Source organism: Symphalangus syndactylus, chromosome 6 (assembly GCF_028878055.3).
Source record: "Symphalangus syndactylus isolate Jambi chromosome 6, NHGRI_mSymSyn1-v2.1_pri, whole genome shotgun sequence".
NCBI classification, from domain to species: domain Eukaryota; kingdom Metazoa; phylum Chordata; class Mammalia; order Primates; family Hylobatidae; genus Symphalangus; species Symphalangus syndactylus.
The window spans coordinates 76,951,566-76,971,285 of record NC_072428.2 but is presented as its reverse complement, the minus strand read 5'-3'; the positions used below and the strand labels follow the sequence as shown (position 1 = coordinate 76,971,285).

The window sequence follows — 19,720 nt, the reverse complement described above, 5'->3', positions numbered from 1 at the left end:
AAGAGAAGAAGAGAATCTGAGAAGGATGTCAGACAACTGGGAAATGTAAAGGAAGCTCTGTTTAGTTCTAAAGGACTAGATTCTATTGGAGACCAAGTAGAATGATATACAGATGACTCAAAAGTTATAAAAATGATTATGCTACTTGAATGAGAAATGACTCTTTTCTATAGGTACTGAATTTTTAAAAAGGCATATGAATATTCAGGTCTACCCAGAATTATGGTACAAAATTGACTTCTGGGATTAAAATCTACTGATTCAAAAGAGACAAAGACCTCTTCCATATACAGATATACATCTTTTTATTAGACTTTGCTTTATAGAGCTTCACAGATACTGCAACTTTTACAGATTAAAGGTTTGTGGTAACCCTGTGTCAAAGAATTCTATCAGCACCATTTTCCAACACTGTGCTCACTTCTTGCCTATGTGTCACATTTTGCTAATTCTTGAAATATTTCAGAATTTTCCATTATCTTTATATGTGTTATGGTAATCTGTAATCCGTGATCTTTGGGTTACTAATGTAATTGTTTTGGGGTGTCCATATAAGATAATGAACTTTATTGATACATGTTGAGTGTTTGTTGACTACTCCATCAAGTGGCCATTACCCATCTCTTTCTCTTTTTTCAGACCTCCTAGTTTCCTGAGGAACAATATGAAATTAAGCCAGTTAATAATCCTACAATGGCCTCTACGTGTTCAAGTGAAAAGAAGAGTTCCAAATCTTTCACTTCAAATTAAAAGCTAGAAATAATTAAGCTTAGTGAGAAGGGCATGTCAAAAGCTGAGATAGATCTAAATATAGGCCTTTTGCACCAAACAGTTGGCATGACTGTGAATGCAAAGGAAAACTTCTGGAAGAAAATTAAAAGTATTACTCCAATAAACATACAAAGGTTAAAAAAGCAAAACAGTATTTTTGCTGATATGAAGAAAGTTTTGGTGTCTGGATAAAAGATTCAACTAACCATAACGTTTCCTTAAGCAAACTTCTCATCCAGACCATGGTCCTAAATCTCTTTAATACTATGAAGGCTGAAAGAGGTGACAATGCTGCTGTAGAAAAGTTTGAAGCTAGCAGAGATTGGTTCATGAGTTTTAAAGAAACATGTCTTTCTAACAAAAAAATACAAAATGAAGCAGCAAGTGATGATATAGAAGTACATGTTATCCAGAAGATCTAGGTAAGATAATTGATGAAAATGACTACACTAACAACTCATTCATTTTCTAGGTAAAATAGATAGGCTTGTACTGGAAGAAGTTGCCATTGAGAAATTACATAAATGGGAGAAGTCAATGTTTGAATTTAAAGCTTTGAAGGACAGGCTGCCTCTCTTGTTAGGGGCTAATGAAGTTGGCGACTTTAATTTAAAAGTAATTATCATTTATTACTTCAAAGACACTATAGCCCTTAAGAATTATGCTGGCCGGGCACGGTGGCTCATAACTGTAATCCCAGCACTGTGGGCGGCCGAGGCTGGTGGATCATCTGAGGTCAGGAGTTCGAGACCAGACTGGCCAACATGGCGAAAACCCATCTCTACTAAAAATACAAAAATTAGCCGTGTGTGGTGGCGTGCGTCTGTACTCCCAGCTACTCAGAAGGCTGAGGCAAGAGAATCGCTTGCACCCTGGTGGCGGAGGTTGCAGTGAGCTGAGATTGCGCCAGTGCACTCCAGTCTGAGTGACAAAGCGAGACTCCGTTTAAAAAAAAAAAATTCTGCTGAATTGACTCTGCCAGTGCTGTCTCAATGGAACAATAAAACCCGATGACAGCACCTGTGTTCACAGTGTGGTTTGCTGAATGTTTTAAACTCACTGTTGAGATCTGCTGCTCACAAGAAAAGAATTTTTTCAAAATATTACTGCTTATTGACAATGCACCTGGTCATAAAATAACTCTGATGGAGATATACAAAAAGACTAATATTTTTATGCCTGCTAACATACATCTATTCTACAGCTCATGAATCAAGGAATAATTTTGACTTTTATGGCTTATAGTTTAAGAAATAGATTTTGTATGGCTATAGCTACCATACATAGTGATTCCTCTGATTGATCTGGGCAAAGTAAATTGGAAACATTTTGAAATGATTTAATCTTCTACATGCCACTAAGAACATTCATGATTCACTAGAAAAGGTAAAAATGTCAACATTAGGCTGGGCGCAGTGGCTCACGCCTGTATTCCCAGCACTTTGGGAGGCCGAGGCTGGCAGATCACGAGGTCAGGAGATCGAGACCATCCTGGCTAACACGGTGAAACCCCGTCTCTAATAAAAATACAAAAAAAAAAAAAAAAAAAAAATAACTGGGCGTGGTGGCAGGCGCCTGTAGTCCCAGCTACTAGGGAGGCTGAGACAGGAGAATGGTGTGGACCCGGGAGGCGGAGCTTGCAATGAGCTGAGATCGCACCACTGCACTCCAGCCTGGGGGACAGAGCAAGACTCCATCTCAAAAAAAAAAATCAACCTTAACAGGAATTGGGAAGAACTTGATTTCAACTCTCCTGCATAACTTTGAGTAGTTTAAGACTTCAGTGGAGGAAGCAACTGCAGGTGTGGCGAAAATAGCAAAAAGAGTCAGGAGTTCAAGACCAGCCTGGCCAACATGGCTAAACCCATGTCTACTAAAATTACACAAATTAGCCGGGTGTGGTGGTGGGTGCCTGTAATCCCAGCTACTCGGGAGGCTGAGGCAGGAGAATCGCTTCAACCTGGGAGGCAGAGGGTGCAGTGAGCCGAGATCAAGCCATTGCTCTCCAGCCTGGACAATGGAGCAAGACTCCATCTCAAAAACAAATGAACAAACAAAAAACAAAAACAAAACCAAAAAAAAAACAAGAAAATAGCGAAAAAACTAGAATTAGAAATGGAACCTGAAGATCTGACTGAATTGCTCTGATTTCATAAATAAAACTTGAATGGATGAGGAGTTGCTTCTTATGAAAAACAGAGAAAGTGGTCTCTTAAGGTGTAATCTACACCTGGTGAAAATGCTATGAACATTGTAGAAATGACAACAAAGGATTTAAAATATTACACAAACTTGGTTGATAAAGCAGCCACAGAGTTTGAGAGGATTAACTTTAATTTTAAAGGAAATTACACTGTAAGTAGAACAGTATCAAACAGCATTGCATGCTACAGAGAAATCTTTCTTGAAAGGGTCAATTAATGCAATAAATATTTCCTTTTTCATTTTAAGAAATTGCCACAGCCACTCTAAACTTCAGCAACCACCACCCTAATTAGTCAGTGGTCATCAACATTGAGGCAATACTCTCTATACCAAAAAGTTGGACTCACTGAAGGCACAGATGATTGATAGCATTTTTTAGCAATAATATATTTTCAATTAAAGTATGATGCTATTACACACTTAATAGAATATGGTATAGTATAAACATAACTTTTATATCCACTGGGAAACAAAACAATTATGTGACTTGCTTTATTGTGTTACTTCATTCCAATGGTTTGGAATCAAATCTAAAATACCTCCAAGGTATGCCTATATACTGATATAAAGTATCACATGTATTTACTTAGAAAACAACACGCCCTGAGATTATTAAGATAATACAATGTGGTTATTTCTCCATTATCCATGAGATCATGGTGCAATTTTTTCGTATTACTCATAGATGCCCCCTGCATTACCTGCCACTTTGACAGCAATTTAATATATTCTAAATGGTTGACTGGATAGCTGCAATTAACATCTTGCTGTAAAATAAAATAATCAATATTGTGTAGGATCCAATAAAATAAAAACTTGGTTGACTAAAAATCCATATTGCCTTAGCTGCTTCCATCAGTTCACACTGCTTACCAAGGCCTGAGTGTAAATGAAAATTTAGAGACTGAAGACCGTAAGCATGTGTGAAAATTGTTAATAAATATGCACATAAGTATCTATAATTTGGCAAAATCCTAGGAAAAATAAGTCTGATATTTATTCACAACTCTCTCCCAAATCTAGAAACTGAAAGGATCAATATTTGAGCTATCCAAGTTCAAAAAGTTTTATGGAACATTCTACTAGCATGTTATGTGCTCTGATGACTTGAATACGAGTGATATTGAGTAAAATTAGAAAGATTTTAGAACTTCTCCTGTTAAGTGGGTCAGGATAAATATGTCTTTTCATTTACATTGTAAAATGGGGTGGAAAAATCCAAATCATGAATAAATAAAATATCTGGCTCCAAGTAGTGGAATGAAGCTTGTAGACTTCCAGTTAATAGTGCTGATAGAGAAAATACTGATTACCTACACAGGTCTTATTTATTTCTCTTCTTTTCCTAAAATCTCCGCTTACCTGGAATACTTCCTCTTCTTTCCACTCCCCTTTTCCTCCTGTCCTAGTCCTCTTAGCCATAGCTCTTCACATTACAACACATACAATTTTAGAATAGTTTTATCACTTTCTCATGCTTGAGGGTTTTATTTGCTTATGTATTATATGCAATCGCTATAGTCAACTTTATAATTTTATCTGTCTTGGAATGCATTTCTAGCTTATTGAGCTAAAATGTATAAACAATAAAATGCACATATTTATATGTACAGTTAGATGAATTGTAATAACTACATATACCCAAGTAACAACTATCCAAAAACAACAATAAAACAAAATAGAAAATTTCTATCAATGCAGAAAATATACTTGTGCCCTTTTGTTTGCAATGCCTCCACCCTGAGGTAATAACTGTTTTTATTTATGTCAAAATAGTTTAGATATACCAATTTTATGATTTCATATTGAAGAAATATAAAAAGATTTTTATAATTCTAGATTTTATTTAATATATTTAATATTTTATATTTATTTATATTGCTTGTCATTTGAATATAAGCATTTTGGTAGACGTATGTTTTCATTTATCTAAGGTAAATTGCTGGTTCATAGGGTAAGTGCACATTTAATTTGATCAAAAAACTACCTATCGGGTACTATACTTATTACCTGGGTGATGAAATAATCTATCTACCAAATGCCTATGACATGCAACTTACCTACATAACAAACCTGGATGTGTATACCTGAACCTAATTTAAAAAAACCTGCAGAAGAATTTTTCAAAGTGGTTGTAGTATTTTATACACCAAAAAATATGATAATCTGAATTACTCCATATTCTTGATAATATTTGCTATTGTCAAATTTTTGTTTGTCTGTTTGGTTTTCTTGTCTTTCTACTGGTAGTGTAGTCATACCTGAAAGTTAGTTAGCATGTATTTCATTGATGACTGTTGACAAGGAGCATTTTTTCCTGTGTTTATTAGCCATATATGTTAAAATATGTATTATATATAATATATAGTCTATATATTCTTTAATGTTGTGCTTTTCAAATATTTTAATTATTAATTTGTACTTGTGTATAAATTCTGGGTAAGTCCTTTGTTAGAAAGTATTGTGAATGTTATCTGCCAATGTATGGTTTGTCTTTTCACGTTCTTACACTGATTTTTGAAAAACAGAAGATTTTAACCTTAATAAATTCCAATTAATTCCCTTTTTAACTGATAGTATTTTTTATGACTTACATGAAAATTTTTTATCTTCCCCATGAAATGTCTATCACAAATTCAGTATCTTTAGTAAATACATAGCTATTTAGATTTTTTATTTCTTCTTATGTTATATTTGGAGTTGTGTTTTTAAAAATATTGTGCTATTTAATTACAAAGTTGATGGCATAAAGCCATTTATAATATTTCCTTATTATCTTTTTGATGTCTTTAGGATCCATATTGTTATCTTTGCAAATATTATTGATATCAGTAATGTGTTTCCTTTCTCTCATTCATTCTCTTTTCAGTTTTTCATGATTAGATTTTCTAGTCAATAAAATCAATTGTATTACCCTTCAAAGAGCAACTCTCTTTAAGAGTTGCGGTCTCCCTCTATCACACAGGCTGGAATGTGGTGGTATAATCATAGCTCACTATGCCTCCAACTTCTGGGCTCAAGCTATCCTCCTGTCTTAGCTTCCTGAGTCGCTGGGTGATATGATTTATGTCTGAGTCCCTGCTCAAATCTCACATTGAACTGTAATACCTAGTGTTGGTGGTAGAGGCTGGTAGGAGGTGATTAGCTCATGGAGACAGGTTTCTCACAAATGGTTTTGACCAACACTTTGATGCTGTTGTCCTGATAGTGAGTGAGTTCTTGTGAGATCTGGTTGTTTAAAAGTGTGTAGCACCCCCCCAATCTCTGTTTCTTGCTCCTACTCTGGCCATGTGAAGTGCCTACTTCCCCTTAACCTACCTCCATTATTGTAAGTTTCCTGAGGCCTCCCCAGAAGCCTAGCAGATGCCAGCATCATGTATCCTGTACAACCTGTGGAACCATAAGCCAATTAAATGTCTTTTTCTTATTAATTACCCTGTCTTGGGTATTTCTTCATAGCAATGCAAGAACAGGCTAATACACTGGGGCTACAGGCATGTGCCACTACACTTGACTACTTTGTTACTTTTTTTGTAGACATGCATCTCACTATGTTGCCCAGGCTGTTCTTGAACTCCTAGGATCAAAAGATCCTCCTGCCCCAGCCTCCCAAAGTGCTGGGATTATAGGAGTAAGCCACTGCAACCAGCCAGCAAACTTTTGGCCTTACTGATTTCTTCTATTATTTGTAATATATAGCCCATTGATTTCTCATTGTTCTATTTATTATTCCTTTTCTTCTACTTTCTGTTTTGCTAGTTTTAGCTTGATATGAAAGTGTAGATAATTGATGTTGAATCTCTATTTTATTATAAGCATATAATCTTATACATATCTCCTCTAAACACAGCTTTATCTGCACCCCACAAATGTGTTGTAATTTCATTAATGTTCAGGCCAAATTAGGTGTCAATTTCTCTTGTGTTTTACAATTGCATGTTTTACAAATGTTTTGACATTTTCTAGATTTATTTTGGTTAGTTAGTTCTAATTTACATCTAAGATGCTCATAAAAGACACTTTGTGTGACTTCAAGACTTAACAATTAATTGTGTCCTATTCTATGAGAAAATATCTATCTTGGTAAATACATCATGATTACTGGAAAAAATATGTATTCTGGAATTTTTTTATATATGTCAGTCTTTAAATGTCAATTAATTCAAATTTCTTAAAGGTTGTTCAAATTTTCTACATAATTACTGATTTTTTTCAATTTTTTCTGTCAATGAGAGAGAATTAACAAAATCTACAATTTGTGGATCTCTTTATTTCTCTACGTGAACCTGACACTCTTTATTTCATGCACTTTGAAGCACTAATAAAGCACATATTCATTTAGAATTTTTATACTTGAATGAATTAACACTTGTATTAATATACAACCAACTTCGTTATCTCTGGATAAAGAATCTACTTTCGAGTCTGTTTTTTCTGATATTATTATATTCATTTCAGCTATCCAATGATGAATTTTGCATGATATTTCGGCTTTCATCCTGTTATTAATAAAACAATTGTTTTTAGATGTTACTTGCCTTCCTTCTATTTAGTCAGATATTTCTATTTAATCTAGTCAATCTCTGACTTTTAAATAGTCAATATAGTTGAATTTATGTCCATTATTTTGCTATTTTCTATTTGTCTCTACTGTCTTTAATTTATCTTTTCTTCCTTTTTTTCTTGGTAAAGCCAATAACTTTTACTATTTTAATCTAACTCACATTTTGACTTTAAATTTACATCTCTATATTTTTAAGTAGTTTCTCTAGAGATTTTCTATGATATAGCTTACTGCATACTGTCTTATTTCATATTGTCATTTTACATAATATGTAACAAACTGGTTACTCTATAATTACATATCTAGCTCTACCCACACTTTGTGCTACTGTTATGTACTTTATACCTACATACCTTACATACTTCACATTTATTTGTTATGACTCTTGCTTTAAGTAATTTAAAGTTTTTAAAGATAGAAAACTTATCTAATATATTTATCTATATATTTAACATTTCAAGTACTATTCCTTTTTTTCTGTGGAATTTACTTTCCATATGGTGTCATTTTCCTTCAGCCAGAAGAGTATTCTTTTGTTTTTGTTCTGGGGTGTGTGTGTGTATGTGTGTGTGTACGCGTGTGTGTTTGCATGTGTGCGTGTGTGTGTGCGTGTGTGTGTGTGTTTGATACTACAGGTCTACTTGTGACAAATTCTTTCAGCTCTCAGTTTTCCCAAAAATGTCCTTATTTTGCATGTATTTTGGAGAAAAATTTTACGGGATATAGAATTCTACATGGAAATAATTCTTTCAACACTTTAAAGTTGTTATGCCATTTTCTTCTGGCTTTCATTACTGATGGAAATTCAGCTTTCAACAATATTAATGTTTTATTGTACATAATTTGTTTTTTTTTCTTCTCTCGCTTTTAATGGTTTTCTATTCTGAAATTTGATTATGATATTCGTAGGTAAAATTTGCTTTGTAATTTCATGGTGTTTGCTGAGCTTCTTGGATATGTAGTCTCCCCTTTTTGATAATACCTGGGAATTTTTTAGCCCGTTATTTCTTCAAAAATTTATTACCCTAATCTTCTCTTCTCTTTTGATATTTCAAATAAGTATTTATTAACTCATCTGATAGTGTCTCACCAACCAATAAGCTTTCTTGATTTTCCCCCTCTAGATTTATTTTTACCTGTTTTCTGGTTCACTGATACTCTCATCTATTGTTTCTAATCTGCTATTCTTTTTTAGATTTTGCATTTTCTTCATTTCTAATATTTCCTAAGTAATGTTTATAATTTTTAGTTTTGGAAATTTATAGTTTTATAGTTTTTATAATTTCAAAATACTTTCTGAAAATCTTTACTTTCATTTATCTTTTTCTACAGATTCTTTCATATATTTATTATAGTTATTTTAAAGTACATGTCTGCTCCTTACATCTAGCTTGTTAGTACATCTACTTCTCTTTCATAAATTTTCTCTTGACAATGAATCAAACTTTTTGTTTTCCTTTATCCCAGTATTTTTATTGTATTCCAGAAATATGGATGACACATTTTATAGACCTCCCGTATTTTCTTATCTTCCCCTAAAGAATGTTAAGTATTGTTGTATTAAGCAGTTTAATTACTGATAAGTCACTTTCAACCATTCATACTTTAGTTCTATGTTTTGTTAGAGTAAGTCTACTTTGCTTTTGCTGTTAATTTTAGGATGAATGTATTAGTTTTGGCTTTATGCCTAATCCTTCCTAGAATTTACTCAAAAGGTTGGCTTTTTTTTTGGGGGGGGTGGCCTGCGGTGGGGGTGCATTTTAGTGAGAAGCCTAATACACTTTGAAGTCCTGCTAATTTTACGGGACTTGAACTCCAAACCCTTTTATCCCTGTAGTGGACAGCAGCTGTAATCTATGCTAACTTATTTCTGTCTTTTAGTTATTGTCTCTTTCTAATATGCTTATAATCTCACCTGCACATGCCTAAGTGTCAGCCAATGATTTAAAGAGAATTTATTTTCATTTTGAGGTCTTTCCTTCTTGAAGATTCTTCCTACATATATTCCCTGAAATTGCCAGCTTTTCTGGCTTTTATATTTCTTTCCTTTGACTTCTAAGTCCACAAACACTGAAACCCTCTGCTTGAGTTCTAGCGGCCTCATTATATTTTCAGGTGCTGCCCTTGGGGGGAAGCTATATACAGATTGATTTCATCAATGTGGTTTTGTTTCAAAAGACACATTCCTTCTAGATTCTTTCTGCATTGGTCACTTACCTGTGCCTTCATACAGTTTGTTTTTAATACTTTTCCCAGGATTTTTGTATTATCACGGGGGGGGGGGGTTAATTCAATTAAAACTATTCTGTCATCACCAAAACCGAATCAGAATCACCTTCTTCATGTTGTCTAGTTCTCTCTTTTTGTCTTCGTTTGTATGTGCATGTACCTGTATGTATTAACTTTTTCTTTCCTCTCCCTCACTCTCTTTCTCTCTCTCAATAATAGTTGCTAAATTTATGTATACAGAAGGACTTTTGTTGTTATTTTCAAAAACTCTCTTAGAAACCAAAAGATATGGAGTGGCATAAGATCTATTTCCTGTTATTAGATTTTTTAATTTATATAATCATACCACAAAAATCTCTTGAGTGACTACTATATAGAATCATGCTAAGTAATAGAAATATTAGAGATACAGATGTAAATGAATAAATCATAATTTCACACAGTAACATATTAAATATCTGAATTAATATATATATGATTTCAAACGTAATTTTAATGTATAATATGTTATTTAATGTACAATGACTTTTTGTATAACCAAGATGTCTCTATTTTATAACTATGCCTTATACTTGTTACTCTTTTTACTCTCTGAGAAATATTTACAAAATCAGTTTCCAGGGCCCTACCCTGCAAGATTTTAGACTATGATACTATTTGTTTATTAAGCTCTCTGAGAGATTCTGATATATAATTAAATTTGTGAATCACTTTTTCTTATTATATATACATATCGAGATACTTTTGCCCCAAAGCCTAAGAAAATTTTATTACCCAAGTATTGTAAGCAAAGAAATATATCCTATTTTCATTTTTCATGTGTGTGTTGAAAAATATCTCTACCTTTGAGCTAAGAGTCTGATATCCCTAGCTCTAATATTTTGCAAAGTTATGTGCCACAGTAATGGCTTAAAATTGTTCTAAAAGACTCATTAGAGGAAAACTGGATTAAAAAATAATGTTCATAAATTAAAAGTGTTTTGTTTTTACTATTTTGGTCTATACCGTGGTGGAAAAAATCTCTTTCCTACCTACCTATCTGTATATTTCATTGCTAGAATCAAAATGATGTTAAAATAACTACTATCGAAGGAAACCAAAATATTACTCTCTAAAATACTGGAGATTTTTTAGCTAAAAAGAAAGGCTAAAATGCAGGGACACACTCTGCCACTCTTCTCTGTCTTTCCCACCTAAATGTAATTCCATATACAACACTTGCTGATGAGCTCAGAAACAGAGCTCAGAGACAATAGCACCAGAGAATCTAAGAACAGACTTTAGTCTTCCCCTAAATTTACCTTCACACATTTTCTTGCCATTGAAAAGCCTCAAGATGCTCTCTTCTTTGTCATTATATATGAGTTATGACTCTTTACTAAACTATTACTTAAACAAGGCCCCTAACTATCGCCTTAAGAGAAAAATACTTTTAAGCTGAGGCTTCTCCCACATGATGGGTACAGCACACATTAATAAACTTCTGGGGTGTTGCTGCTATTGTTGTTGTTGTTGTTAATATGACTTTTGTTTTCAGGAAAGTGTTTCAACTAAAATCCTAAAAAGAAAGAAAAAATATTTTTTCTTCTCTACAATTTGGTGACCCATATGGGACCAACAGATAGACTTTACTCACCCTAAGACCCACAGATGGAATCGAACTGGTAGAAGCCTGCAGAGAAAGATAAAATTTCTCACCAAAGTAAGCTTCTCGAGGCTTCTATCTGTGGTACCTGGTCAAGAAAGGAAGGTAAAAATTGTTTCTTGTCTCTTCCTTTCTAGTTTCTGATTGGCGAAAAAACATTTATAATAGTTATCTGTTTGGGGTACCTATTTGGTTATTGATTTTTAGTTTTCCAAGGATCTTTGTTTTCCTTGTCTCTGTCTCTTTTCGTGGTTTGTCAAGAGGAATAAAATCATAATAAGGTTCTATTTTCATTTTGTTTTGTTTCCGGAGAAACTTGGCTTTGTAACCAGTGAATTAATTATTTGATTTCTACCATCCTGGAGGACATAAATTGTCGGGTTCATGTCAGTTAGTCAGCTGGGAGGCCAGCTGGGAGTCTGAAATGTCTGTTTGTCCAAATGCACCAAGCTCTCAGAAATATGCCTTAATTATCTCAACCTTCATTGCCTTGTTAATAATGAGGGTCTTTACTTAGGGCCCCTAAGCTACTGCTTTAAAAGGAAAATACTTTTAAACTGAGGCCTATCCTGTATAATGGGTATAGCACACAATTATAGCTTTTTTTTTTTCTTTTTAGTAAACCTGACTTTTGTTTTCAGGAGGATGTCTTAAGTATAAACCAAAAAGGGAAAAAATATGTTTCCTTTCCCACAATATTTGAGGTGAATCTCTTATCTAGATTTTCAGCATTTTATAAATAAACTAGACTATGATCGTGGCGGGTATTGCTTTTCCTGAACTCATTCTGCCAAAATTGACATCTTCCCCTGGGACTTAGAGGAAGAGGTGTTATTTGATTGATTGCTGGCTAAAGAACTTTGAAGTGACAGCCGGGTAGTGGGTAAAGAAATTAGACAAATTGTGATAGGAGTCTCAAAAAGAGAATGCAGAAATGCATGCCTGAATATAATAGGTACTCTACAAAAATAATTAAATAAGACCCTTTTCTTAACAGAAGTTAACCAAGAATGTAGCCATATTCTGGAATTTCATTTATTTCCTGCAAAAGTGTCACAGTCATATTGATGCCCCCGCTGTGGGATTCAATTATAAAGATGTACACATATAGGATTTCAAACGATGAATATAGGATGAAGCTGTCAAATATTACTATTTTTCAAATTATGTTGATTTGGTATATCTTAAGAAACAGCATTATAGGTAATAATCAAGTTTTCTCTAACCATCTTTCTTTTTTTTCCAGAGAAATTTCAAGAATGTTAGAATTCTAAAGATAGACTCAATGAAAAAATAGGCTGGTACATCTCAGTTATGGCCTTGGTCATGAAGATTCTAGTATTAAATTGGAAGTTTCAAGTTTCTCTCTGCAAAGAAATTAAACACTCTGAGACAGCTGGTACTTTATAGTGTTTCAGTGATGATGTGTGACCTTCTATACAACATTAAATTTTAAAATATTAATGCCAATATTATTTAATGAAGGTGTGATATTTACATTTCCATGATAAAATAAAACAAAGATCTAAACAGTAATTTATATTATTTTTCATGAAAAAAACAATCAATTTCCATTAACAAGTTTTATTCTCTAAATGCAACTCAAAAGTATGGGCTGTTTATATCCTCTGGAAAAAAAGTTTCATTATAAAAATAAAAAAAAATTATAAATAAATGGAAAGATTCAAAGTCTAAAATTAAGCAATAAATTAAACAAATATAAAAGTTAAAATAATTTTAAACTTACTAAAAATGTCCAGAATTGAACAGAAAAACTATATCTGTCTTAATATTTACTGTGACATTTGACTTTATAATGGACCATAATATCGAACAAAATACAAAATTATTGCCACATAAGATAATATGGTGTCAAGAGAAAAATGACCACTTTGACTTTTATTACTAGTATTGATCACTAATATCAGGCACAAAGTGGTGATTTGACACGTGTTGATTATTCTAAATATTGACTAACGAATGAATATTTAGTGGAAGTCAATTGGCAAAGAAGATTAGGAAATGTCTCATTTAACCACTAAGGTTATTTTAATGAAGTGTTTTCTGCCCTAGAAAATCTGTGAAACAAAAAGTAAGAAAGGGATTATTAAAACCATTAGTTTAGATTCATTCAGGCAGTTCATCATTCTGATTAGAGGGATTTCTTACGTAAGAGAGGAATTTATTTGTGCTTTGAATTTTTTTCCTTTATTTCTTTTCTTTTCTTTTCTTTTGAGACAGGGTCTCACTCTGTCACCCAGGCTGAAGTGCAGTGGCGTGATTTCGGCTCACTGCAGCCTCTCCTGGGCTCAACGGATCCCCAAACTCAGTCTCCCAAGTAGCTGGGACCACAGGTGTGCTCCACCATGCCTGGCTATTTTTTTTATTTTTTATTTTTGTAGAGATGAGGTTTTGCTATGTTGCCCAGGTTGGTCTTGAACTCCTGGGGTCAAGAGATCCACCAACTGCCTTGGCCTCCCAAAGTAGTGGGATTACAAGCGTCCAGCCAAATTTTCTATCATCTTTTAAATACTTTTTTTAAATAAAAAGCTTAGTCTGTTTGAATGACAATGAAAATTCCAGTCCAGGTCAAATTATCTAGTGTTATTACAGAAGTCTGATTAGATATTTTAGAAGTTGATAGTTCTATCCCTCCTAGCTGCCTGCACAGGATATCATTATGCTTCATGTAATCAGCAAGTGTGTTTTGAATAAATAAATGCAGATTCCTGTCAATTCCTTCCCTACAATATATCTTAGATTAGTCTATTTCTCTTGATATCTACTACACTATCATGATCCAATGAAATAGCTTCCTAAATGGTCTCTTTACAAGCACCTTTAACCTATAAAGCAGTCAAGCTTCCTCTGAAAACACATCAGATCACATTACCCTTTCTTCAATTGTTTCCTTTTGCACTGATGAAATTGAAAATCTTTGCTGTTACTCAAAAAGTCACTTAGAATTCTTACTCTTGTCACCACATGCCACATGGTTTAGCTTCAATCACATTGATCTTTTTATTTTTTAAATGTTCTCAAAGAAACAACTGTCTTTCCAAAGTTACGGTTTTGGTTTTTGTTGTAATTTCTTCCTAGAAAATGTTTTCCCTGTGATAACATGACTGAATTTGCTTTCTGCTCTGTTTATAAACTCCCCCAAAGGATCTTTCCTGATTACCATATGCAAAAGGCGTCTCTCTCTTCTCACGTTTTCCCTTTCTCCCTATCCCCCATCACACTATTATTTTCTGTCACTGTATGAGGAACATCTTGTTGCCAACACAAGACATACTGATCCCCTTGAATTCTCTGTGAATGACCCCTTTGGATCAGAGTATGTATGTACAACAAAAAGGACATGTATCTTCCTTTCATATGCACAGCTCATGCTGTACTGCTGAAAGAGTAAACGATGTGCCATTCCGAAATGCACCAAATTAGTATATTGATTATTTTGAGTTAAAAAAAATGGAAACAATGTAGTTTCAAAGTGGATTAGCTGAGCATTTCATCCTGCATGCAGCAAGCTATAAAGATTCCTTTGGGAGGGATATCCTCTTCATACAAGGGTGAGAAAATAGCCCTTATCACCAGAGACTGGGAATTAGTGGCTGCAATGAAGCTGAATAAATACACATAATGAAGGAAACTTTATCTTCCACTGGATCTGCACCCCCAACTCCCACCAACATATTTCCTAGTGACTCTTCTAGAAATTTACTGTCCCAGTCAGCTTTTCTTTGTCCCACCATTTCCTCTCAAATATATCATTCTTTGTCTAAAATGTATAAAAGCATCTTGCCTTGGCCACTTCTTTGGAGTTCATTCTCTTGTGAAGATTCCTACAGGGAGGTTGGAGATGATCTCTGTCTCCTCTACACCATGCCTATCCTGTTATCTCTGCTTATATAACAATTGGTTACATTTTAAATCCATGTTATTTCTTCATTTACATGTTTACTCTGGCCTCTCTTTTTGCCTGGAAACTCCATAAGAACAAGAATCATGTCTGTTTACCTTTGCATAAACAGGCCTTGGATGTAGAAATCCCTCAATAAGTATTTGTTAAATAGATAAATGAAAAAAATATAATTTGATAGAGTTAAGATACAGAAAAGAGCAAAATGCAAAATTTCTAAATTATTTGTGAGAAATGACAGGTTTTTCTTTCTTTTTGCAAAAATAAATGTAAAGTTTCTTCAGAGCATATCAGAGACTTCACTAAACCACTGTTTAAGAACTTGGACTTTGGTCTTACCTCTTCAACACTATATTAAAAATCCTAAATGTTTTAAATTATGTAGATTAATATTCATTTGAGTTACTTTAGGTAAAACTTTTAACGGGAAAGTCATCCAAAAAAGAAATGCTAAATTAAAATTAAATTCAGTGTAAGTATATTTTTCAAGCTCTGATTTTAATTCTGGAAATGCTGCCTTCAACCTGCCATGTGAAAAATTTTGATAAATGGTAAAATAATTAGATTTGGAGAACTATTTTTATTGAGAAACAATCTCTCTCCGCATATACTCGCAACTATTACCTGACTAAGCCAAAAAAAAGTATTACTAATGGCTAGGTAAATATCTTTCCATTAATGTGTTTTCATTAGCACCATATTTTTGATGTTTCCATTGTTTTAATTGCATAGAGCACTGATGCTTTTTGAATTAGCTCTCATTGTCTGGAAAAGTTTACTTTGGTCACACAATTTAACTACTGCAAAGCAGTTCAAGCAGTTAACAGTGGGGTAGGGGAGCAAGAAATATAATAGGATATCTCCTTACAATAACAAATTTGGACTTTATTTCAGTTTTTAGTTTGGTCATTTATATTCCTGTCTGCAGAATTTTGACAAGGCTTAACAAATTGTAAATGGATACTTTATAAACATAATACTACATATCGCAGACTATCTTAAGTGAGTTTGACTGATTCATCCGGGTGGGCAAAGTAGAAGTTTTACATCGGAAACATCTTAGGCATAGACTACACAACAGGAAAAAATGATAAAACAAATTTAATTTCAAAGGTAATTTACTAAGCAATTAAGAACTGCCAATTTAATAGTCCAAAGTTACTAAACTATAGCCTGTGGATCAAATCCAGCTCACCTACCATTTTTGTAAACACATTTTTATTGGAAAAAGCCATATTCATTTGTTTATGCCTTGCGTAGGGCTGCTGTTGACTACAGTGGCAGTATTGGATAGTTGTAAGGAAGACTATCTGGCCTACAAAGCCAAAAATGCTTACTATGGAGTCCTTTAGTGAAAAGTCTGCCAACCTGTAACAGTTAAATGGTCTCACTTTATGGCAAATGGCTTAGATAACATCTTCTGCTAAGATATTTTTCTGGGATCCACATAATGATTACAGGGCTCAAAAGAGAAATGAATTTTTCCATTTGTTGCGCTAAGAAAGCCATCAGCTAAATGGTACCTAAACAAACCGAAAGAGTATATCATCTTTCAAAAGTCCTATTGTAACCTCCCTGTATATGTAACAGCACTTGATCCAGGGCAGTGATAAAGAATAAATAATTGGGTAAGGGGTAGTTGACTATTTTAGGAGAAAGTCTGTGCTAGGTGGGAGTTCAGCAAACACATACAAATTTAGGCCTTCACAGATCCCATACTCAAAACTATAGTTTGGAGAGAGCAATCCATCAGGCACATGTGGATACCAGAAGCTGAGATAAAAAGCACCTCAGGAATTGCAATACAGGTGAGAATAGAAAGGCCTAAAGGGAAGGCAATGCAAGGGGCCAGCATTCACACAGTTGACCAAGAAACCAGAGGCCCACAGAAACGAAATGCAGGAAAGAATGGAAGAAGACATAAATGGAAGCACCAGAGGAGGGCAATCTAATTGCTCAGGTTTCCATTATGAACAGGTCCTATAGCCTGGCCGGAGCTTAGCACATAAAGCCTCTGTGCTGAGCAGAAATCCAAACACCATTCTAGCCTTGCCCTCACCACTGATTGTACCCTCATCTGCTCAGCTAGCAGCTCCTTTAGACCCTGACTGTTTTAATCGTTACTTTCTTCTTTCCACATTCTTAGAATGAATGCCCTTTGAATTAACCAGCCAGCCACTTGAAACCACTTCTGCCACCTGACTCCAGTTGAGTCAGAAAGCCATTTTTTCTCTTTTTCAGTTTTTGCCCTTTATTTTTCCATAATCACTTCATTTATAATAGAACTATGATTCTTAATCCTAGCAGGCCCCATGTCCTTCTTTAATAACTTAATAATATAAAGCCCTCTTTAGCATTCTAATGGAATTTACAAAGAATATTAAATAATTATTCATATTACTTAAAAATCAACATAATATCCTAACAGTAATCTAGTAATCTATAAAAGAAATCTAAAAATAATTTATTATAATTTGTATTCAATATGTAAATGCTGTGGCATGGTACTAGAAAACATAATGGAATGATCATATGCTTGCGTCTGTATATAGGATTATTAATGCACCATACATGAATTCAAATTGAAAGTTATATTGATGACTCAAATATCCAAAAGTGACCTTTCTACTCATGTGATTTTCTCTAACTGGTAAACCACTCCTGTTGAAATTTCGAACAATAGAAAATATAATATTCAATCTATTTACATGATATTTTTTCCTGGAAAATTTAATGAATATTAAAATGATGAAAACACTATAATTTTAATTGTTATATGAAGACATGTTTTAAGATTATATTTCTACAGACATGATTTTCACACTAATTAATAGGCACAAATATATTTGGAAGTTCCATGGAATGATGTACAATATTTTTGATAGGTGGAGCATTCCAGAACACTGCAGGAATACTAGCATATTGCCTATTTCCTCCTACCTTGAGAGTAGTGCTCCCCTAATTGTGACAACAAAAAATACCCTGAGGACATTATGCCCCATTGAGATACAGTAAGTAGTGAGGAACACGGATTCCTGGCTCAACCCTCCTGTTGTCTACTCCTATCCTTTTGTTACGGTTTTGGAGCGCTAGCTAAAAGATTTCATGCTGTGGGAAATAAAAGCACTGAGGAAATTTCAGAAACAGGCCAATTTTCCTGTTACAATATTCTATTTCTAAGGCTTAAGTTTTCTAGGAATTAAATTTAGAAACAGGGGATGGGTTAATAATAACAGGAGGGAACATAGTGAGAAACAGGATAAGTCCAGCATATAGGGTGGAATGGCCATGTGGATATACAATTATTTCACTCACAAAAAACTGCATTGACAATAGGCTTAAAGTAGGACCTCATTAAATACTCACTGATAATTTACATCAGAAATTCTAGATAAAGGAAACAGACTGGTTGTTGATAACTTCACTGGTTTGTACTTAGTTTCTGTTCAACATACTGGTAATGACACTGAAAGACTAAGAACCAAAAATGCACTTTCCAGGAGATGATAAAAGTCACATTTGTGAATTTGCCTTCTGTTTAAGTTCCAATTAGAAAGCATACGTTAATAAGTTTATTTCTGCTTTATGCCTGAAGCACAGGTGTTATCAGTAAAAAAGCATGGCTTCCTAAGGTGAATACAAAATGGTGAAATTCCAACATACTTGTAAAACCCAAGAGGATTTTATTAATTAATCTACTTCTGAAGCCTCAAATAAAATCATAACATATACCATATAGAAAAAAGCAAAGGGTATGTGAGTTAGAAACTGGAACACAGGATAATTCATGTATTTGTAATGTCCTTATCCATAGAGATATCTGCCAGAAAACTGATCAATCTTTAAAAATCACTTCCCATTTTACTCCTACTTTTAGCCTTACCCTTACAATACATGCTAAATTCTAAATATTCTCCTTTTTTTGTGTGTGTTTTGGTGAGAAAAAAAAAAAAGTTTAAAAATATCGCAAAGACAAAAAACCAAACACCGCATGTTCTCACTCATAGGTGGGAATTGAACAATGAGAACACATGGACACAAGAAGGGGAACATCACACACGAGGGACTCGTGGGGTGGGGGGATGGGGGAGGGATAGCATTAGGAGATATACCTAATGCTAAATGACGAGTTAATGGGTGCAAAAATTAATTAAAAAATAAAAAACAAACAAAAAAATACACTAGCACTGCAATCAACTTTAGCATTTCTAATTTCTCTCACAGTATGAAATAATGTCAAAATATCTCATTTTAAAATTTCAAATATCAGTATATCATATTGAAATCTTAGAATGAGCAGATTGTGAATTTTAATTTTTAATGCCATATCTCCGCGCTTCTTAAAAGTCCAAAAAAGAACACTCAAGAGAACGTGGCAGGTTAA

General features: G+C 33.8%; 1 long non-coding RNA gene across 1 annotated transcript in view; it reads right to left on the bottom strand.

The window, feature by feature from the left end:
* Positions 1-19,720, bottom strand: part of LOC134737022 (uncharacterized) — a 395,911-nt gene that overhangs the window by 102,054 nt on the left and 274,137 nt on the right. Inside the window, exon 3 of the long non-coding RNA XR_010121543.1 lies at positions 11,406-11,502. This is a non-coding gene — a long non-coding RNA (uncharacterized lncRNA). The remainder of the gene's footprint in view (positions 1-11,405; positions 11,503-19,720) is intronic.